Here is a 23,747-nt window from a genome sequence, read left to right as displayed (position 1 = left end):
TCCAGCAGAACCAAAGACTAACTTCTCAGTCCGATCAAGAAGGAATTCCAAGAGTTGCCAAGGGACCAAGTAGCAAATACCTACTTCCGCGATCGTCCTGGTATAGAGACTATACTTGAGGCGGAAGGTGATTTTATTGAATGAAATTTAAAAATTTATCTCACAGTTATGCACATTGTATCTACATGAATGAAGATCAATAATAAAAAACAAGATCAATTCGTTAAAGGAATACGAACCCCCATTATTGAAGTTAAATATTTTTTTGCAGAGAATGGATACCGCAAAATGGGGAAGGGAGAGACAATCCGTGAAAAAAATGAATTTCTAAGTCCACCCTAATGTACATATACTCCTCACTGCAGATGAGGAATGAATGACTCACGTATAAAGGATTATTTTTAATAAACATGAAGATTGAAGAAGTTATTTTCTTTTCTTGTTCTTATTTTCTCTGTTTGACAGTCGAATCATCATCATTTGATTAAATGGGCAATTATTTAGAAAAAGAACTTATTTAAACTTCTACAAAATGGGACAACGGTGCCAAAACCGGAGTAGTCATTTAATACTAACTTACTTATTGTTGCAAATATTAAAAGAATCCTTTGTTATACATATTATGTGTGTGAATCACGTATTATTTATTACCAAGTTACTTTTTACTATACAGGGTAATTCAAGTAAATTTGTACCATCTTTAACGACATCCTGAACAATAAGGAAAACATTTAACTCGTTAATTTCAATCTGAAATGATTGTCGATAGATCCTACAATTTCTAGAACGACAGATGGTTCGCCACAGAGAGAAAAAATAACCACCCCCACCCCGTCTTTAAAACCAAGTTTCCTGCCAGCAAGTACCGCCAGGTACTGTGAACTCCTGCCAGACCAAGTGATAGCTATTTCGACAAGACTCGGCCACCTACCACAAGGCCTGCAAGACTCCAACTTGTTTAAAGAAGAGAAAGAGTCATTGTGACACCCTCAAAACAGGCCCAATAACTCCCATTATATGAATCCCATTATTTTCCTTTGGGAAAGATTGAGATAAAGCTCTCTACCAATTCACACAATAGCATCGACTTCTTTTCATCAAGTATTGGAACATAGTCTTTCTTTAGGACGTGGACAATGCCTGCAAAAGCCTTTATCCCTCGTATCCAGCGACATTCACTTAATTTTTTCTATTGTATTATTAGAACTTGTGAATAAAATTTCAAACTTGAAACTTTTTATACTGAATTAAGGCCCTTCTGCCTCTCCAAGGATTTTTTTGTTCCATTTTGTAGTGTTCATATATTTTATGGGGATATAATTGTCATTTTCATAACTTCATTCCTTGTAATATGAATATGGAGACAATGAAAGGAAGATACTTCTAACTTGATCATCCATCTCAAGAGATGTTCGAATTTGGATTCTGGAATCCATGAGGCACGATGGAAGGGTAATTTACCCGGGAAAAACTACAAGACCTCATAAGGGAGTAGAGTTGACTCATTCCTTAGGAATGAGATAACATGATCGAAACAATCATTTGATCTATGCAACATGAATAGATTATTTTAATATGTCAAAATGGAATCACTTACAAAATGAAACAAAAATCCTTGGAGGTGCATTTTTCTTTAAATTATAAGGGCGTAAAAGGAGGCGGGAGCAAGACATATGGTACAATTGAATATATATTTCGCATCTATCTGGGTGCATCTGGAGGCAAGAGTATGTGCTACTCCTCACGGGAATGCTCAGTATGTAGTCCTTGAGTCTGACTACATAGTCAAGGTCTGCAACGGATTTAGGCCACGTATTGAGGGAATTAGTAGAGCTGAGGGCTTGCATACTGAATAAAAGTTGTGCTGAGCGCTTTTTTGAAGGATTTTGTGAAATAAATGTCCTCAAAAATTTTAAATTCTAAATTTGAATTTTGAAAAATACAAAATAAAAAAAAATGTGTACCACTCGATATGATCAACTCTGTAATATTCTGTCTATTCGCACTGATTTGTAAGTTCTAACATAAATAAAGAAGAAGGCCCTTTTGGCTTGATGAGTCTGATTGATGATATCTTTGCAAAAGAGAGTGCAATGGGAATAATATCTTATAATATGTGAAGACATGGAATAAGAAAAATGATTAATGAATCGGCATTTATTATTGTTATTGCTATTTTTATAGACTTGCATTTGATCAAGAACCGCTGTCAATTGGAGTATTAAAATACCTGACTCTTGCAATATCATTATTTCCCCTTTCAAAATAACAGCAATTAAAAAGAGGACAAGGTAACTTTGTTGTTTTTTTCTTCGTAATATTATATAATGACTAATCACCTTATAGATTTAAAATATTCAATTTCATGGAGCTCTTGAAAGATACAAATGAACGGAAACTCTCTTTATAATAACCCAACTCTTGAAGAAGGTCATATTTAAAGACTCATCCGCATATATTTTTTAGAGATATGTAAAATTTGTCACCTGGAGGGGAAATGTCCAGACATTTAGGGCTAATAAAGCTAAGTTTAGGGATTTCTGAGTGTATAAAAGTTGAGGACTCATTATTAACAATGAGCTTGTGTAACTAATAAAAAGAAGAAAAAATACATTATATAAAATAAAAACTAAGAAATGTGTGTTTAAATGAGGTTAAACAGCGAGTGGTTGTATCGAAAACATAGCCAGGTAGTGCTCTAGAGACTAAAGTACTAGAATAGCATGGTTGTAATGAGAAAAATAAGTATAGAAAAAGAAAAACGGTTGTTGCGTACACTCTTTTCTTCTTTTGTGGTTTATTATTTAATAGATCGTCCTGGTGTTAACTTCTTCCTCTGAAAGAAGGATTTTCGCTTATCTTTGGTGTAAATTTGGTGTGAAATGAAGTCCTTCCGCAGCGTATAAAAAAAATGATATAATTGAAAAAATAAGATTCAAGTATTGAGAAACTACGTGTCTATGTACTAATAAACGCAGTGAATAACAAAAATGATTTTTTCCGTATGATTTAAGCCAGGTTTTTCTGTCTGTAGAACTCTAATAGTTCTCTATATTATTGTTAGTTAATATATATAAATAAAAAAAGTAAAGATATATTGGGAAGAATAACAGAAAAATGGGGGCATGAAACTCGACCCAAGATCGATTTTTTTTCTCGGTCTCAAGTGATTTTTTTCTAAGCAGATTTGGAGCAAACTTTACAGAAAGAGTGTCCACTCTAGACTATAAGGTCTTTACTGTATTTACAAATTAATTAATGACAAACAAACCCTACTCCCCTTTGCTTTTTTAATATGACATTCTGAGCTACACAACCTACAGTACCATGTGTTATTTTATATATAAACTCCCCAAGGCACTCAATGCCACTGTAAGCTGGTACGGTATGATAAATAACAATATCTGCAGCGTATACCATGGCTTCTGCCACCACTACGAAGCCATTATTTCCGGGGTTTTTTTTTGGTTTTTTTTCAAATAATTAAACATCAGCAAAAACAATGAGTCAAAAATCTCGATTTGAAGAAGAAAACAAATTGAATTTTGCAAATAAAACTGTAAAAAACTGTTTAGGACTAATTTTGCCAAAAAATTGTAAAAAATATTTATTGACATTGTAAATAGATCAACAAACTTATTAATATTTTTTAGTACTCGCAAAAGTAAAAAAGTTCAAGAGAATAAATATTGTCGTCAAAAAACCGAACGTCGAAAACTGGCTCATTTTTGTAAATAAAACCTTCCAGACAAAAATTTAATTTATTGTGATTCATAATTGCATATGAAAATTGGATTGTTTTGTGGCATTTATTCTAAAGAATTGAAAATTTGCGTTTGTTGAAGAAAAAGAGAAAAGTTATTCAAAAAATCACAAAATATTCCTGTTAAACATAAATTTTTATTTCTCAAATTTATATGCAAACGAATTTCTACACCAATTTTTACCAACTGTATTCTATTTAAAGATCCCATATTTCATTAGAAATTCATTTTTCCGCAAGTGAAAAAAGAACGAAAGTGCACTTTTCTTTTTTTGTTCGTAATTTTTTTGGTTGTGAATTAAGTTCGAAAACGTACTTTTTGTATATTTGTTTTTTGAAACACCAATAACCTTTTGAACAACAGAACCACCCTATCCTTGATCCATTAATTTGTTCCTTATACAATTATAAAAAATATTTTTTGGAGCACTAATCAATTTTTTAGTACCTCATAACTGCTATAAAATAGTCTTCCCGATATTTCTTTTGGATAAAAGGTTGCGAGATACAATGAAAGTATTCCCGACATACTCGTCGTCATTGTATATTTATGATACTCGTTATATAGTAATAGAATCAATCATTTGTCAATCGTAGATCTTTTTAATTAGCAGAATATAAATTTATATAAGATTTAATAAGTCCCTATTTTATTCAAGTCTGTCAAGTTGCATGAGTCAACTTCAATTAGTTTCATAAGAAACAAACATACGTTGCGTTTTTATATATACATACTAATTAGTGTTGGGTGTCGGTCTGAAACGGTTCAGATTTTTAGTAGACCGAGTCAATGTAAAGGAAAAACTTGTTTGCTCTCAAAGGAATAGTTGGATCCGAATAGTTCTCATTAAAATTTGGTCTACGAATGAATTGTTAATGACGACAGTTGTGATTCCGAAAATTGTGAGAATTGGACTACAAAAACCGGCATAGGCGTCCGCAGGGAGCGGACTGGAGGGAATTTAGCCCCCTGAAAATTAAGATATTGTTGTTTTTTCGCAAAAAAATTATATTTAAAAATTTTTTTCTTGTTTTTTAACAAATATAATTATTTTAAATTTTTTTCCAAAAAAAAAAAATGTTTAATATTGATTTTTTTTTAAATAACTTATACCGTGAAATTTAGTTTTTTGAGAAAGGCTGTGGATTTTTGAAATTATTTACCAAAAAAAAAAAATAATTTTTTGAGACTAGCTATGGATTTTTGAAAGAAAATAACAAAAAAATTCATATTAGATTTCGGAAATAAAGTTCCAAAAAATTATATTTGGGACTTTTAATTTTTTTAATCCAAAAGCCAAGCTCCTTCCCTCCCACAAAAAATAAATATATATGTAATCATGCAGACACCCTGACCGGTCCCGGTATGTATTTGAAAGAGGTGGGGGCAAATTATATACTGATGACGTCATCAGGGGGTGTTTGCAAAAATTGAGAAGGCGAGGAGATTTTTTTCATAACTTTGACAAAAGGTTTTGCTTTCTTATAAATGTCAAATTTGAGACAAAAAAAAATTTTCAAAATTTTTTGAAAGAATCACTTTTTTTGTAACAGACAAATAAAATAAATAGATCAAAAATCTTAACATTGAAAATTTTTGAAGCAAAACAAATTTGTTTTATTGTTTCTAATATAAAAATCCCTCAAAAGTGGGGGGGGATGGCCTTTTGGCCCGGCACCATTGCGACTACAAATAAGTCATATGAAGTTAAATTAATTGCATTAATTATATTGCAACAATGTTAGTTATCCATATTAATATTTCATTTCTACTGATCAGTGTTCTGAACGGCTGTAGCACCCCTCCCCCCTCACCCTACAATGTAAGACATTTATTTTCGTTTTTTATTATAAAATTTTTGATGACGATGAAAAAATATGGCAAATTATGGAGCAGAGCAAAAAATTTAATCTTTGAATTTTTTTGTTCCAAAAAAATTAATTTTCTGTGAATAACTTTGGATTTTTGATATTTTTTTCTGAAAAAAATTTCCAAAAAATTTATTTTTATTGTAAATAGCTATGGATTTTTGAAAAAAGAAAACAATATTTGAAATTTTTTGTGAATAGTTATAAATTTTTGAAATTAAAAAAAAATCGATTTTTTTTAGTCATTTTTACTGTTGGTACTTGACACCAAAATCATCTTGTTTTTTTTTTTACACAAACAGCTGTGTTTTTAAAATACTGTCCAAATAGCTTTTCACCGAATAACAAATAACACATTGTGGTTTTTTCAATTCCTGCTCTGGCTTCTGTTTTCCTAATTAGTGACAAACATTAATCAATAAAATTAGAATTAACCCTTGTGAAACTGTGAACACTATTCAACAATTATTGAATAAAATCCACAGTTGCAAAAAAATAGCCAAATACCTACATACTTTCGGCCTTTTTAATTTTCTATTTATTTGAGAGTGTGTTTTGCTATCAGGTGTCGATATCCATATGTTTCTGGTTCTTTTTGATTGGTTGAATTTTCCAAATATCCCCCCCCCTTTTTTGATTATTATCGTATGAAAGGCTGTGCCATTCAAAAATATATACTAAATGTAATTGAACATTTCTTCTTTCCTGAAATTGTTTTCAATATTGTTCTTATGTTAACCAACCATTAGGATAGTCCCATTGCATAGTGTTGTATTGAGCATTTGAGCATGACGTCACAATTTTGGTGGATTAACAACTAACATCTAACTTTTTTACCGCCAGTTTAATTTTTTTTTTTTTAAAGCTACGGATTTTTTTAACAATTTTTTTTTTTTTCCAAAAATTTAATTTTAGGTGAGTAGCTTTGAACTTTTGACATTTTATTCAAAAAATCTAATATTTAAAAATTTAACTTTTAAATTTTGATCTTACAAATTTAATTTTGAAAAAAAAAAAAAAAAAAATTTTTCAAAAGTTTAATTTTTGAATTTATTTTTTGTGAATCACTTTGGATTTTTGTAATATTGTTCATAAAAATTTAATTTTTCAAGTATTTTTTCAAAAAGTTTAACCTTTCAAATATTTTTTCAAAAAGTTTAACCTTTCAATTTCTTTATTATCAAAAAGTTTAACTTTTTAATTACTTTATTCTCGTAAATTTCAACTTTTCAATTTCTTTATTTTCAAAAGTTTAATTTTTCAATTTCTTTATTTGCAAAAATTTATTTTTTGTCAATTACTTTTGATTTTGAAATTTTATTCCAAAAAATTAAATATTTGAAGTTTTATTGCAAAAAATTAACTTTTTCGATTTTATTTTCCAAAAAAATTAATTTTTTTCCATGTATAGCTTTTGATTTTTGAAATTTCAGAACCCCCTCCCCATCCTGTGGATGCCACCCCTGTTATTATTATTAAGAACCTTCAAACATTCGGTCTTGGTCCGAGTCTTAACACTAATATTTACTTAAGGTGCATTTTTTCGTATTTCCCACTATCTTCTGCTTCTTCTTTTTTCTTGTAGTTTTTGTTATTATTATTATGAAGTGTGTTTTTTCAAAAATGGCGCCAAGTCATGACGCCTCCGCAAGTGTTGTCAACTACATTCACATCTTAATAATAACATGTACTCTTAAATAAATACATAAATGGGATGATCGTTTCAAGTTGAATAATATCATGTCCTATATATCAGTGTTAGATTAGGTATGCCAATCTTAGACCGGTCCGAAAGGGTTATGATTTTAGTGGGCAAACTAATTTTGGTCATGAAAGAAGTTTGTCTACCCAGCTGCGTTTGCAGGGGGTGGATTGGTGGGGCTATACCCCTTCTCCAAATAAAATAAGGAACATTTGTTTTTGGAAAAGAAAAGTATCGCTTTGGAAAAAAAAGAAAAAATGAGAAAACAGAGGTTGAAAGTTTTTTTAAGGATTTATTTTCTTTAAAAAATTTAACTTCTAATATTAAAGTTTTTGAATTTTTTTTAAAGATTTGCAGCTATTCAAAAAAAATTAAATATTTTTGGATAAATTTAAAAAGTTCACAATTATTCTGAAATTTTCTTGACAAAAATTTCAAAAATTAATTTTTTTCAAAAATAAAATTCAAAAATTAATTAAAAAAAAAATCCAATGCTACTAACAAATGATTAATTTTTTGGTTTTGTTTCATAATTGATCCGAATGACCTTTATTTTTTATTTTTTATTTACCCTTTTCTTCGAGTACAAGGTTTTCATCCTTGCCAAAAAAAAATCTAGTAAAAAGTAAAAAAATTTCTTCATTGGGGTGGGGTGGGGGGGCTACAAACCCTCCTGCACACCACCTGTGGTAGACATCCCTGCCTAAAAATAATACTTTATGTTGAGATAAAGATTAGTTTATTTGATCGTAAAAAATAAAATGCAATGTGGCAACTGTTCACACACTTGTTACAAAATACTGGATTTGTACAAAAGTGGACTGCAAACTAAATTGCAATTTTTCTCTCTTTAGCGTGGGAGGAAATATATTATGTATGTGTGGGGAATTAACATTAAAACAATCTGGAACCAAGAAAAAAAATGAAAAAAAGAAATGCTGTGCATCAACTCAAAAGCAATCTAGAAGGATGTTTCTCAAAATTAATGGTGGATTACAATTGTATTCTTAGACGAATTATCATTGTCAATTTTGAATTATCAAGTTACTCGTAGTAACCCAGTAAGTGTCCCTCAAATTACACTTAAGTAGTCCAAAAAAATAAAAAATGTTATCGATTTAAATGTATTTGAAAAATGTCATACCAGACACAAAATAAGTTCCTTGAATGTAAGAATTCTTCTAAACTGTACCTAAAATTCTTGTGTATCTTGAATTATTATTAAATTTGAATAATAAGCCTATATTTGACTCAAATATATCTATGAAACATTGGGCCGTATGTAGATATATGAATTAAGTAGATAAATTGCACCTCCAAGAATTTTTGTTTCATTTTGTAAGTGATTCCATTTTGACATATTAAAATTAACTACTCATTTTGTATGGATCAAATTATTGTTTCGATCCTGGTATCTCATTCCTAAGGAAGGAGACAACTCTTATGAGGTCTGGTAGTTTTCCTCGGGTGAACTACCCTTCCATTGTCCCTCTTGGAATTCAGAATCCAAATTCGAACATCTCGTGAGATGGATGATCAAGTTAGAAATATCTTTCTTTCATTGCCTCGATGTTCCTATTACGGGGTAGAAAATTGGAAAAAAACAAGATGATAATGTTGACTATTTGCTAGTACATCCCCAGAAAAATGGTATCACTACAAAATAGAGCAAAAATCCTTCGAGATCCATTTTTTTAATATATATTTTTAAATTATACATTAAATATTTTTCTATGATATTTTATGAATAAGTTATATGGGTCTAAAGACGAGTGTCGTTTTTCATTATTTTTCAGCCTAAAAATTGAAATTTATCGAGTTCAGAACAAAATACCGTATTGATAAAGACACTTTTTTATCAAAAATACAATTTTCCATATGCTTTATTCATTCTACTTTTAGTTTGAGGATTGTTTTAAGGGTAAAAAATGACTCTAAACGATAATAGTCCCAAATACTATAATCTTAGATATTTCAGAATTCAGATAACTGATAGAAAAACTTAGATCAGTTTTGTACCCCCCCCTTAATTGTTTTCCTGTGTAATTCAGTATGCATAAAAATTGAAATTTATTTCTTTAATGATTATTAACAGTTGGTACAAGAAAATACAGAAGGCTAGCTACCATATGTTTCTTTGTTTTTCAAATTTTTCCTTTCCCTCTTGACAATCAAGGTTACGAGTGGGCATAAAGGCTAGCTTTGAATGAAGGGAGAACCTGCTGTACTGGAAAATGAACTGATAGCAGACTGCAGCCTGAAGCTTCACACATTTATCCTTTGCTTCATTCTGAATTCTGGCTCTCAGTCAATATCCCCTGTCAGGGGTTTCCATTGTGACTATCACAAAATCAAAGGTTAGGAACAAACGGAAAACAATTTTGAATGCCACTCTGCCTGCCAGCCTTCTCACCATTCCCCACGAGGACTTGATCTCATTATTTCCGAGAGACAACCCCTAGAGTCTCACTGTGAGTAATAAGAAAACAAATGATCAAATCCGCTTATAAAACATTCAAATATTATGAAAATACTGCATAAAGTGGAAACAAGAAGTAAAAAGTCAGACTAAAGTTAACTTTTTCAATCAATTTCAATAAGAATTCCTCAGAAAGAAGATTTCCCCTGAAGATTCCTTCTTTTTATAGGTAGAAATCTTAGGCTGTTCCACAATTTTTCTTGCTTATGTTACATTTTAAGTTCATTTCACATTGCTTTTCTATCAATACGGGTTCATATCAATCATTAGCGCTCCCCGGAAAATACTTTCTAGTACTAGATAAGAATCCTCAATGATTGGTCAAAAACAGTATCTAATTAAAGACTCGTTTCCTCCACATCTCAAAATTATTTATTTACATGGGTATTTAAAAACCCAGTCATAGTCAACATTGCATCTGAAAAATAGAAATTTCCATTATCCGAATTTAACTGTATTTTGATCATCTCAGCTGAGAGCGGCACAAAACATATCTACATCACAGTTTATTATTTGAAGTCTAAAATTTTTGGGATTTTTTACTCATTTATTTGAGAAGGTCTGCTTCGGAATTGCTTTGAGAGTCACAAGTGTACTTTTAGTTGCATAAGGTTAAAATCCCCCCCATAAAAAAAAGATTTAACACTATTTGAATTTGAAGAGTAGAAAAAAGCTGACCTCCAATAATGAAAAGAAAAAAAAATATGTTTAAATTCTTAACTCTAGCATTTTGCAGTATATATGTACAATTTATTTTTGCAGTTATTTTAATGCAATGTCGTGTTTCACATTGCTAAAAATATACTTATGCATGCAGTCATTTCTCTAATAACGAGGAACAAACAGAGAGGAGATTTATGTACATATATTCAAACGTGAGCAAGAACCTTTTTTTTTACAATAATTGATCTCTGGAGGATGATGGTCAATGTACTTACCCATAAAAAAAAACTTGTAACGTTTTTTTTTAAACAATAGAAAAGCCTTTTAAACCAAGTAGTGAACCCAAAACAACGTATATGTCAATATTTATCGAAATATAATTTATCAAATTGTAAACTAAATATTATAGAATTATATAGACCATTTTTACGTAACGTTAATGACGACATTTTGAGAGCCTAAATAACTGAGTTTTAAAACAATACAAACCCTATTTAAATTAATATGAAGTGAAATAGTAGACCACTATATCTCAAAATGGTACCTAGAAATAAAAGGACACTTAAACCATACTCTCTATTCAAAACACATCACTATATTTCCCCAGTTCTATTGTACATCTGGTCTTACAATGTATTAAAAATGTGTTATTACATAGTTTTATAATCTTATTTCCACTATGGTAGATTCAAATTAACTATTACAATAGAATGAATATAAAAAAATTGACAAATCATCCTACTTTTTGTCCATAATCTATCAAAAAAAGTACAAATTTAGATATTTCATAGAGATTTTCAGCAGATACTATTTTGACTATATTCAAATTTCACTGTTGATCATTGGCATCCATTAGATTCAATGCAGGCTTAAGTATTTTTTTAAAATTTTGATGGAATTGAATCTAGATATGTTGGAAATTTGTCCATTTTTTATGTACCTGGTCGTGCACTACGATCGAAACGAATTTTGATCTCTTTCAGATCCCGTTTGAATTTGTCCTGCTCAAAGAGGAGGTTAGATAACTAATAAAGAAAACATCAGTTGGTTTTAATTTTGAATCAGTTGTTGAGATGGACCAGCATAGAAGGAAACTATCTACCAATTATTCCACGCGGGCCACGAACTCAACACTATCACCAAACTCTCTAGCTACCCACAGGATCACAGCCTGGAGTGGCGTTGAGAAGATTTAGAACTCCTGCAACATCACCAGGAAGGTCCAAGGTAGGTCTCAGGCAAAGAAAGCGACTCCTACCTTCCAGGTTCTTCTGATCTGAACCCTTGGACTTCAATAACTAAGAGGAGTTGAAGAGGCACGCCTGCGTCACCTCAAAATACAGCGTATTTTGAAAATGATGTAGTGATGAAAATTCATTGGGCATGTTAAAAAAAGAAACCGAGGATCAGGAGCAGAGAAATAATAATGCTCATAAAGTTTAATTAGATCAGCTGGGACAAAGGAGGAAGGAGAAAAGGATATGAACCAGGACATTTGCTAGAATTACTCCAATGTCGATCCTCAATTCTACTCTGAGTCCAAAAATGACTAACATTTATAACTCTGCCAAAAATCTTTAAAGTTAATTAATCTCCTTCTTCAATCAGGTTTTAAATGTAATTTAATCTATTTAGGAAAGGATGTTCACTACTCCAGAATCAAGTAATAATGATAACTGCTATGGAAAAGAAAATGCATTCTCCGGATGACCAATTCTAAAAAATACAAGCCAGCTAAAAAAAACACCGGATTTACGTAAATGGCGTTTAGGCTCTCAAGGCCACCATCAGGTGCATGGCTGCAAAAGTTTCCTCTGTGAACATCATCAAAGCCTCTCGAACATTCCGGGGGATAATTGAGGTAGTTATTGAGGGCAGGGAGGTCAAATTGAAAATAAATATACTCGTCAAGAATTTGACAATTTATTGAATTTATTAAATACCTAATTTGTGGATCGATTCACTTCCTACGTAGTCAAATGTTTACCTCTCAATCCGAGAGGTGACTGTTTGAATGTTTCAGTTATAAATAGTTGCTGACTATAACTGAGTCTCTATTTTCCTCTCTCTCAGCAAGGGATAATTGCTAATTTTTTTGCAAAATTAATTATTATCATTTTAATTTACTATCAACATTTATTCCTCTCTAAATAAATTTAGATATATCCTAAAATAATTAGTAATTAAGTGAGTATTAAATGCACTCCGAATATTAAGTAAATAAATGCCTACATTCAAAAATAAATAAAATAGTAATTCACGAAACAAAAGGTCTACATATTCGTATATATGAGGCACGTCAACACAAAAACAAACTGGCATGATTTTTCACAAAAGAGAATGAATTTGCAGTCTCAATCTAATTATCTTTTATTTCTATTTCAGAAATATTTCCATAAACCCTTCTTGAGTGATGCAAATTGTACATTCCCTAAACAGCTACAAAAAAAAAAGAAGATATATATTAGCAAGGGTCATATTCGAGCTACGTAAAGTCTCATATACTTAATGAAGGCTATAGGCAATATTTTTCGTTCTCTCGATCCATAACATAAATTATAATATATAGTCCATTTTTGCCGAAATAAGTCCAATAAATATTGATATTTAATATGGAAGATATGATATATTTTAAGGGGGCATATTGGAGCTAAACAAAGCCTCATATATTGAGGGAAGTCTTCAGAATATAGCCAATATTCCTGGCTATCTCAATTTGTACCATAAATTATAATATGTAAACCTTTTTTTTGGTAGAAAAAAGATATGATTTATTTATTACATTTGAAAGGGGTCACATTGGAAGAATACAAAGTCTTATATATTAAGTGAAGACTTTATGCTATAACCAATGTTCCTAGATGTATCAATCCGAAACATAAATTAGAATATAATTTTATTTTCTATGAATAGCTATAGATCTTTGATTTTTTTTTCCAAACAATTGGATTTTTTTTCAAAAACCAAGGCTCCCAAAATATAAGCCTACGGACCCCTCTGATTAAATATTGATGTTTGATTTTCTTCATTTATGTTTAGGATTGATTTTGTGTTCACTTAGTACAATAGTCAATATACATACTTAATATGACTTGAATCCAGAAGTTATATTCTGTTATAATGTTTTGATAAGTATCAGTGATTGTAGATTGAATTAAAATTATAAACTATTAAAATCTCGCCAATCTTCAAACTAAACAATATTCATATATGTGGTTAAAATACAAAAATGATTGCCAAATTAATATCTACATAAATATCAGTATTGGGACAATCTCGAAAATAAATCCAATTTTTTATTTTTTATTAATTTATATATAGAAGCAGATATTTCATAGATATATTAGATTCAAATATAAGCTTATCAGGGGCGTCTCTGAAGGATTATCCTATTATCCTTTTCTTTTTATTTGGGGGAGGAGGGGGGGAGGGATGGCTTCGGTTTTGGAATGTATTAAAAAAAGTATCCAATTCCTAAAATTTTATGAAATTTAAAAAAAAAATCCATGTCTATTGACGAAAAAAATAATTTTTGGAAACAAATTTCAAAATAACATTTTTTGAAACAAATTTCAAAAATAACATTTTTGGAAAAAATTCAAAATCCAAACCTTTTTACATAAATAAAAAAATCCATAGCTATTCAAAGAAAATAAATTTTTTTGGGGAAAAAAAAAAAATTATATTATATTTATATATTAATTTTTTTGTAAAATAAATTCAAACATTAAATGTTTAGTAAATTAAATTCATTAATTAAATTTTGAAGAAAAATAATTTCATATCCTTAGCTATTTAGTAAAAATTATTTTTTTGGACAAAAATTTAAAAAGTTAAATTTTTTGACAAAAATTTTTTGACAAAAATTTAAAAAAGTTAAATTTGTTTGGACAAAAATTTAAAAAAATTAAACCTTTTTGGACAAAAATTTAAAAAAATTAAATTTTTTTGGACAAAAATCTAAAAAAATTAAATTTTTTAAAAATAATATTGAAAATCAAAAGCTGTTTCCAAAAAAATAATTTTTTGAAAAAAAAATTTCCAACATTAATTATTTTAGAAAAAAATTTCAAATATTACGAGTTTTGCTTAGCTAGATAATTAGCCAAACGAGAAAAAACAGCCCACCTCCTGAAGACACTCTTTATTTTTCAAATTTGAGGGACGTGTTAAGATACTAAATTAATAGTTTATATAGGAATATTAAATAAGTTGTAGGAGGCGTTAATGCCGTTCTGTAAAGGAGGAAGGGGAATTCATAGGTAACCCTCATGTAATAGCTAAATTATGAATTTAAATAGGGTTGTTATTGTTATCAAACTCGGTTATTGAGGCTCCAAAAATGGCCGTCATTAATAAGAAGAAAAGGCAACATCAAATAACGTTTATCATTGCCTTCAAATATGTTTTTTTTTATTCTTTAACCAGGGGCGTCTGTAGGATTATATTTTGGAAGGGAATGGTTTTTGAATTTTTTTTGGAAAAAAAAAAATCGAAAAATTATAGTTGATAGAAAATTATTTTTTTTTCAAAAAAATACAGTTATTAAAAAAAAATTGATTCTTTTGGAAGAAAATCTCTTTATTCTCTCAGAAAATTAAATTTAAAAAAAAAAAAATTCTATTTTCTCTCAGAAAATCAAATTTTTAGAAAAAAATTTCTATATTCTCTAAGAAAATTAAAATTTTTAAGAAAATAGTCACTATATTCTCTCAGAATTTTTTTTTTTTTAGAAAATAATCTCTATATTCTCTCAGAAAATTAAATTTTTTTAGAAAAAAATTTCAAAAGTCTAGAACTGTTTACAAAAATATGAAATGTTTTGGAAAAGAAATTCTAAAATTAAATTTCAAGTATACAATATTTTGGAAAAAAAAAAATTAATATTAAATTTTGTAGAGAAAAACTTAATGCTCCAAATTTTTTCAAAAATATTTATAAGAATTTAATATATTCAATTTTCTAGTATGAATAAAAAATTTCTTAATTTGGGCCGGGGATCTACAGCCCCTCCAGCCCTCTCCTTACGGACACCCTTGTTTACACACTAATTTTATTAGCAGTTTCGAACCTTTATTCGACTTAAGAAACTTATATTGGCCCCAATATCGCCCCTTTCAAATATAACACGAGGGAACAATTAGGGGAAAACTTTTGTAAGAATAAATTAAAGACAATAATTGAATCAAAAACTGATCTCAGCTTTTCACTCAGTCATCTTAATTCTGAAATATCCGTTTTTATACGCTCAGAGTCATTTTACCCTTAAAACAATCCCCTAATTAAATGATAGATTATTATAACTTATGTAAAAGTGTTTTTAACGATTAAAAAGTGTTTTTATTGACCTGTATATTTTTCTGAACTCGATATATTTCGATTTTTAGGCTCGAAGAATAATAATGTAATCCAAACTCAATTTTGAGGGAACACAAAATCATTGTAGTTGCCGGTCATGTATTATTTTTCACAAATATTTTTGAACAAAAATCAGTAGAAGAAGAAAACTCCAATATATTTTTTACCTTTATATATTTACAATCCAATATTTCATAGAATAAGATTGGATAGAATATTTCATTTGTAAGTCAATTATAGGCTTATTATTCAAATTACTGGGATGATACAAGGTACAAGAGGGTTTTAGCTAGAGTTGGGAGTCTTTAATTTATTTAAGGAACTTATATTAGCCCCGATATGGCCACTTTAAAATATAATTAATCAATATAAAAAATAAATATTGTGACTATCGATTTTGTCTACTTTAAGTACATTTTGCGACGCACCCACAGGGTTATTAGGAATAATTGGTTGATAGAAATGGAGGATAATTAAGTGAAGAGTAGAAATGTATTCCACACTCAATTTTGAGAATCATCTTCCTTTTATGTTTTTGTGCTATATACTACATACATAAAAATGTGGGAAATGACCTTACCTTTGAATATGGCTATCCTTGTTATGTACTAAATATTTATGATTAGGACGAAATATCACTGCTAGAGGATGTACCCCTGATGTAAGAGGTGTGTGTTGAATTACAAGTGACTCAGTCACCGTGAAGTACTTGACTATCGGCCGTTATGAAGAAAAACACAACGTGAAATATTATTATTATTATTATTCAATTCATTCCCCGTTTTTCCTTCCTCTTTTTTCTTCTTGAGCGCACCCAAAATGCATGCAGAAGCGCTGTTCATATTGAGCACAATGATTTTTGTTTTTATTTCTCAATATCATTTTCTGTGTCTTTAAAAAATACTCGTAATAGTCATATAGTTATTTTTTAAATCATATATAACAAAAAGTTTTTTAATAGTTTTTTTTTACCCACAGCTAGTGTTTTCTCATTCCTTATTTATTCGGTCCAGTCCAGTTTTAGGACCGGTCCCATCAGTTCTTGGGGATTGTTCATTAATATCGTCTGTCCTTACGACAATAAGTACTAGAACTTATTTAAAAAAAAGTTGAGTGGCGTCATCAAGACAGAATTTTATCCGTTTTAGGACTTATATACATTACTGGCCCGTATGGAACTGTAGTTTTCAGTCCTAAATAAGGCTTGATACAATACTAACCCCAGCCATTGTATGTAGGGGACTCCTTTAAAAAGGAGCATCTTATTTTTCGTTTATAAAAGATGATTTTTTTGATAAATTCACGCGTGTTTAGCGAAATTTTCAAGTCGCTAAGATAATTAATAGTGAAATGGAAGATAAAATTTGAAAAATAAAGTTGATTGTGCATATTTCACATCAGGGTCTCACTATTTGTGAGATCAAGAAGAGAAATCGAGGGTTGTGATTATACTCAAGCGTTATAGAAAGACTGATACACTTAAGGACAGGCCCAAAGTCCACAGAACAAGGACATTAGGCATCCCTAGGCTCATCTTGTGCATCAGGAAAAAGATCCAGAGTAACCCCAAGCGCAGCATGTGTCATATGACCAAGGACCCCGTTGTTCAATATTAATTATCTGAAATAGCCTAAAATACCTGAAACAAATAGTCATATCCATTTAGCATCCATTGACAGTTACTCACCAAAGTTTCTGACATTTTGGACAAAAAATATTTAATGACAGCTGGATACTCACTCAAACAACTGTTACATTAAAACTAGTGTTGTGTCCATCTTTACTTATTTGGTCCATCCCGGTCTAACTATTTCTATTGTACCTCAGGACTGTCGATCAATGGGCCCAGTCCTTGGGAATGGGACTTAACTCTGGGTCCATGGAATTTCTCATAAAAACATCGATGTTTAATTAAGGCAAATACGATATATAAAATATATTTTAAGATTATTGCACATATCTTGCAAAAAAATACATAATTTTTAATTATTATACAATGTAACATGAACATATTTTATTGTTACTTAGTTATATGAGTTAATTTATTATATAACAGAATAATTAAAAAAATTGAAAAACACCCTCATTTACGACACGAAGGATTAATGTTACCTTGTTTTTAAGGCCCGGAAAGTGCTACAAGACTGGACTGGACTTCAGACCTCAGCCAGAGCTGCCAAATCGGAAAATTTGTGATCAGAGATCCAATTAATTTAATTGCGATCCTATTTAAAAATACAATTTTTAAAACATCTATTTGTATATATATACCTTTTTAACTTAAATACACGATTTATACACCTTTTTCAAATGTATTTGCTTATAAATTTTTTACTATAATAAAAAAATAAAATATATATGGGGAAAAACTGAAATATTGTCTGCCGGCGAATAAAGAAAAATCTGCATAAATCACTTCTCGTCTAGCTTTTTATTTGACATTGACAGGAGCTGCTTCTCAAAGATGTACACTCTCCACCTCTATTTAGTTTTTCTCATGATCTGGTTGGCATTGGAGAACAAACATTCGCTGCTGGCACTGCTGTTTATAAATATTGGCCGAAATCAGTTCCCACGTCATATAGTCAAGCCCCAGGTGATAAAGTTTGACACGAAAATCAGGACCAAGACCAGTATTTTAAGTTCGAGACCAAGACTGAGTACAAGACTTTGATGTTCCGAGACCGAGGCAAGACCAAAACCATCAAAAAGGAGTCTCGAGAGCTGTCTCCTGACAAAGATGGGTCTCGAAAACCTAGCACTATTAGATGATATGTAATTTTGTGCAAATTCATCGGATTGCAATATTTTGTTATTTTTGTTGCGATATAGTGATATACAGATGAGGACCGATTGCGATACTGCAATCAGCGATATAATATCACCATATCGCAATTGATTGCCAATTAGAAAAAAACTCCAATCAACAAGTCTAGATACTATTACTATTGATTTGTGAAACTGGACAGTAAACTCATTTACAAATTTACTTAACAAATTTCAAACGTGCTCTATGGCCCACACAATCACAATTCCCAAACATCTCTAAAGTCTAAATTATTAAGTTAGGTAGAATATAGCATCCGCCTATGTTAGTTCATTACTTTCGAATAGTCAATATCATTAGAGTAAAGAGTAATTTTGAAGTGAGAGGTTGTTTGTAATGTTATTCCTATGTTAGGAGTACATAAATTATGTTCAGAAACTTATGAGTTTAGTAGCAATAGATAGCTTTTGATCCATTTCATTCTTAACCGTTTTTTTTTAAATTCACATACATTTTATTTAATTAATATTATTATCACAACACATTTACGATATTCTTAACTGTAAAAATTAAATTATTTGACTCTCGAGTCTTTTACTAAAAATATAATTTGAGAGGTCATTAAGGATCTTCCCACAAAATATATTTTCTTCTTAATTGAATTGTTAGCTTAGGAACGTAAGACTTTCATTTTATCTTCTACGTGGTTCTGGCAATTCCATTGTTGATAGGGTTTTCATTGCCATTTGTCAGTTTACCTCTGAGTTTTTCTTCCAAAAGTCCAAAAGTTCCCTCTAAATATCAATTATTCGGGTTGGGCCTTCACCCTCCATCTCTTTAATTGTACGACATATTATGCCATTCAGTCTTCTTCCACGTATTTATCCTGACCTCTCGTCCCATAAAGCCAGAGTGCTGAATATTTTAATGGGTGGAACCATTTAAAACTTCTTTATAAATAAAGTTCCTCAGAGCTTTATTTATAAAGAACTTAAGAACTTATATAATTATATAACTTTTATTGTTTATAATTCATTATTTATGAAGAAGTTTGTAACCACGTTGAGGTTAAGAACTTTTCAGACCACACTCGCATAATTTTTTTATTTGATTATAAAGTAGTTAAAATCATTTTTGGAAACCCCTCTAATTTGGAAGATACAACACAGGAAATATCGGTTGGGACCATTAACTAAATCAAAGTCTAAAGTACCTACCACTCAACCCCATCTAAAGGAGCTTGTTACACTAAATGAAACTTGAATATACAAAATGTTAATAGAAATAAAGAGTGGCCCACGAAACTTTTTGATATCTCTATAAAAAAAGACAAATGGATATTTTTCAATAACTTTTTTTTATTTGAAGGCCTCAACATTTCGGTTAATAATGGAACACCATTTCCTTCATATGACAGCCGTAGCTAGCCTTATTCTGTCGATCCAATTTGTCAATACATTTTCGATTGTGTGAGCTTCAATAGCTACTAATGGCGACTCCAATTTCGTGTTCCAAATCGTCAATCGTCTCTGGATGGTTGGCGTAACATTTATCCTCGACGGTTCCCCACAAAAAATAGTCCAACGGAGTAAAATCGCAGCTACGAGGTGGCCAGTTGACGTTGCCGTTTCGGCTAATGATACAATTGTCGGAGACAGTGCACAAAAGATCCAGTGTAACGTTGGCTGTGTGGCACGTAGCGCACTCCTGTTGGAACCAAATGTTGTCGATGTCTTCCTTTTCCATTTGGAGAAACAAAAAATCTTCCAACATGGCCTGATAGCGCTCACCATTGACGTAACGGCAGCTCCTTGCTCGTTTTCGAAGAAAAACGGGCCGATGATGCCGCCGGTCCACATTCCGCACCAAACAGTCACTAGTTGAGGATGCATTGGCTTTTCCAAAGTTGCGTGCGGATTTTCTTATACACAAATTCATCAGTTTTGTTTATTGACATATCCGCCGAGGTGGAAATGCGCATCATCTGAAAAGATGATTTTTCGGTAAAAATGTTCATCTTCGATGAAGCGGTCTTTGACCCATTGGGCGAACTGAAAACGCATCGGATGGTCGTGTGGCTTCAGTTCCTGCACTAATTGGATTTTGTATGGGTTGAGGCCGAGGTCTTTCGTCAAAATACGTTGGAGAGACGTGCGAAAAATGTCGAATTCCTGCCGATGGGGTTTCACTTACACTTTCAGCAACAGCAGCAATGTTTTCGATTGAGCGCACTGGATGAACACGAAAACGCGTTGTTTGATCCATTAATGAACCAGTTTTGCGCACACGCTTCACAAATTTATCCACAAACTGCCTGGAAGGCGCTTTATTTCGACCAATTTTTGAGCGTAATTTTCTTGTAGTTTCGTTTGAAGACTCTCCATTTTGGAAGTAAGTCTTCAGTATTTCCCAATTTTCTTTGAGCGTAAACTTAACCATTTCGTAAACCGAAGACCTTTTACAAAATATTAGACACAATGAGAATATTACTACAGCTGTCAAACGTTAAAAAAGTGGTAGTTTAAATGTACAATGTTAACCAACATGTAATACGACTAGCTACAATTTTAAATTTGATGTATTGCACCGGCTGCTGGGCAAGTCAGATAGGTCATGAGAAAACATGCAACCAATCATAGTCTATGACAACACTATTGCTATAATTTTCAATTTGATGTATCGTGCATACTGCTAGGCAAGACAGATAGATTTTAACCAAAAAACGCAACCAATCATAGTCTATGACGCCATTATTTAAAAAAATGGTAGAAGTCAAACATCAGTCGACACATTTTATGGTATAACCTTGTATTTCTATTAACCCTGGATATACATATGTATGGGTCTATGAGATGGGATATTCTATGAGAAATTTCCACGAGGAAACGGATTTGACTAATATTTGGTATGTAGTATTATCCAAAGTAGACCAGCTCAGAAATGGAATGTTGGATCTGTTACTCTGTCTTACTTTTATTTACCGAAGGTTCTTTTAATGAGGGACTTATATAAATATAAGTCTTTTTTGTACTCAAAGCATAAGAGAATATTGGCAATCGATTAATTCATGTCTTTATATATTATTGCTGGATACTGAGTGAGATCTGTGATTATTTCCTTAAATTCACAGGCGCTTGCTGCTCTTCCTCCAAATAGTCTTCAAATTGTTTGGACTACTACGTTCATTTTCGGTTTATTTTATTTTTACATACCAGCAGGACATATTTTATACAACTCTATAAAGGCTATACACTGGTTGGTCCATTGAAATCTGAACACTTACAAATTCAATACTTAATAAAGTTAGAAATTAATTCCTATTTCGATATATTAAAGAATAAACAAATAGTTAAGAAACAAAACAAAGCTGAACTCTCCAGCTTACGTAAAAGTCGAGAAAATGACATTTGAACGTGATCAACAAATTTTCATCCCTGCACTCCTTGACACTGAAAAAACCCCTGACCGAAGTAACCAAGTAGTTGGGCATCTCCAGAACGACCGTCTACGCCGTCAGTAAGTCCAAAACGTTGGAAAAAAGAGCTCTGTCGAAAAGACCAAACTGGACACAGAAGGGTTGAATACGACAGCCCAGACCAATCTCCTCTGAGGTCCATAAAGGGCATGCAAGAGATCTCAAGTTTCAAAACAAACACTTCCGATAGCTTTCAAAAGCTTTGAAAAGAGCCTTGTGAGGGTGGAGAATCGACTACACATTTTGGTGGCCTGTTGAGGGGAAAGGCATGCGGTTCCCATCATCCAAAAACCTAGACTCTCAAAGCCTCTGACAGCCAGCACTGGTACGCCATTACAGAAGAATACATCTGCAATCAAAAAAAAAAAAAAAAAAAAAAATCGTGAAAAACTGTGGATTGTTTTCGAAAAAAATTCAATACTTCAAACTCAATTTTAAAAACTATTGTTCCAATAAAACTAATTTTTTTATATTAATTAAAAAAAAAAAAAATTATCTCAATAGATATGGATTTTTGAAATTTTTTTTAAATTTTCTATGAAAAATTGTGGATTTGTACTTTTTGTGGGATTACTTTAAAAAAATTTAATTTTCGGCTTTAAAATATATGAACATAATTTATCCTTATCTTCAACCATGAGGGCTTAAAACAGCTTTGAACCTTAAAAATAGCGAAAAAGAATAAAAAATGTATGACCTTTTTCTGAAGGTCATGAGGCTATGAGAGAAAAAATAAGGCCATATTTGGAATCATGAGGTCAAATTGAACTAAGTTGAGCATATGTTGTTCTCGTGCATAAAAATGTATGATTTTGTCGGATAGTGTAGTCAATGATTAAAAATTTGAAATTGTGATTGCAAAAATAAGACATATAGATTATTAGTAATGGAACCAAATGCAAACATATTATTGTTCGTAGATGAAAAAGCATGTAGGAAGATTGACTCATAGGTTGAAAAAGAAAACAAGACAAAACACCTGATGTCCTTCTTTTTTTTTTTTTTGCAAATATGCAAACCATTTTTTGTTGTAAATAAAGACATTAATATACAGGATTATTCATAAGTTTCAAAGGTATTATTTAACGGGATATAATCAGGCCGAATTAAATTTGATTCGGGGTAATTTAATTCCCAGTAAATTCATCCCCATACATTTCATTCCCACTTTGAAGAGATATATTTAGTGACGTTTCTAAAGTACTTAGTATTCTTTGAGTTGGGCTGTAGAGGGAGACTTTTGGCAGACGGGACTGGATATGAGGGATGACTAGTGATGGATGAGAGACGGATTTATGGGGTTTACAGATAAGAAATGACGTCCTGATACATGTTAATAGTGATTAGGAAGTGATACGGATGTATTTTTACAGAAAGTCCATCATAACTTTTTCGATGATGATGCGAAGAGATAACAAATTTTGATAGGAATAAACCTTAACTTTGGACTCTAATGTGTGTGTCAGCCAATCTCGGAAATAAATTTAGCCCAGTCCAATGCCTATTGGAGGCAGTCTGGATGGTCATATACAAAATATTTATTAATACAATTAATTATTTACATATTCAACTTTCATTTATCAAAATGGCGTCCTTCTGTCTCCAGCATGTTCTCAATTATTCCGCTAAAGGTTTTCCCTCTTTCGTCTACTGTTTTTGTACGATTCTGGC

The 23,747-nt window shown here is 31.1% G+C and overlaps 1 protein-coding gene across 1 annotated transcript in view; it reads right to left on the bottom strand.

Annotated features, from left to right (window-relative positions):
* Positions 1-16,548, bottom strand: part of LOC121124798 (uncharacterized) — a 93,375-nt gene extending 76,827 nt beyond the window's left edge. The window contains exon 1 of the mRNA XM_040719998.2: positions 16,415-16,548. The gene's annotated coding sequence lies outside the window, so the exon portion shown is untranslated. The remainder of the gene's footprint in view (positions 1-16,414) is intronic.
* Between the last annotated feature and the right edge of the window lie 7,199 nt (positions 16,549-23,747).

The sequence above is a fragment of the Lepeophtheirus salmonis genome, chromosome 9, assembly GCF_016086655.4.
Source record: "Lepeophtheirus salmonis chromosome 9, UVic_Lsal_1.4, whole genome shotgun sequence".
In the NCBI taxonomy this organism is placed as follows: Eukaryota; Metazoa; Arthropoda; class Copepoda; order Siphonostomatoida; family Caligidae; genus Lepeophtheirus; species Lepeophtheirus salmonis.
The sequence above is the reverse complement of the archived record's forward strand: the minus strand, read 5'-3'. Positions and strand labels throughout refer to the sequence as shown.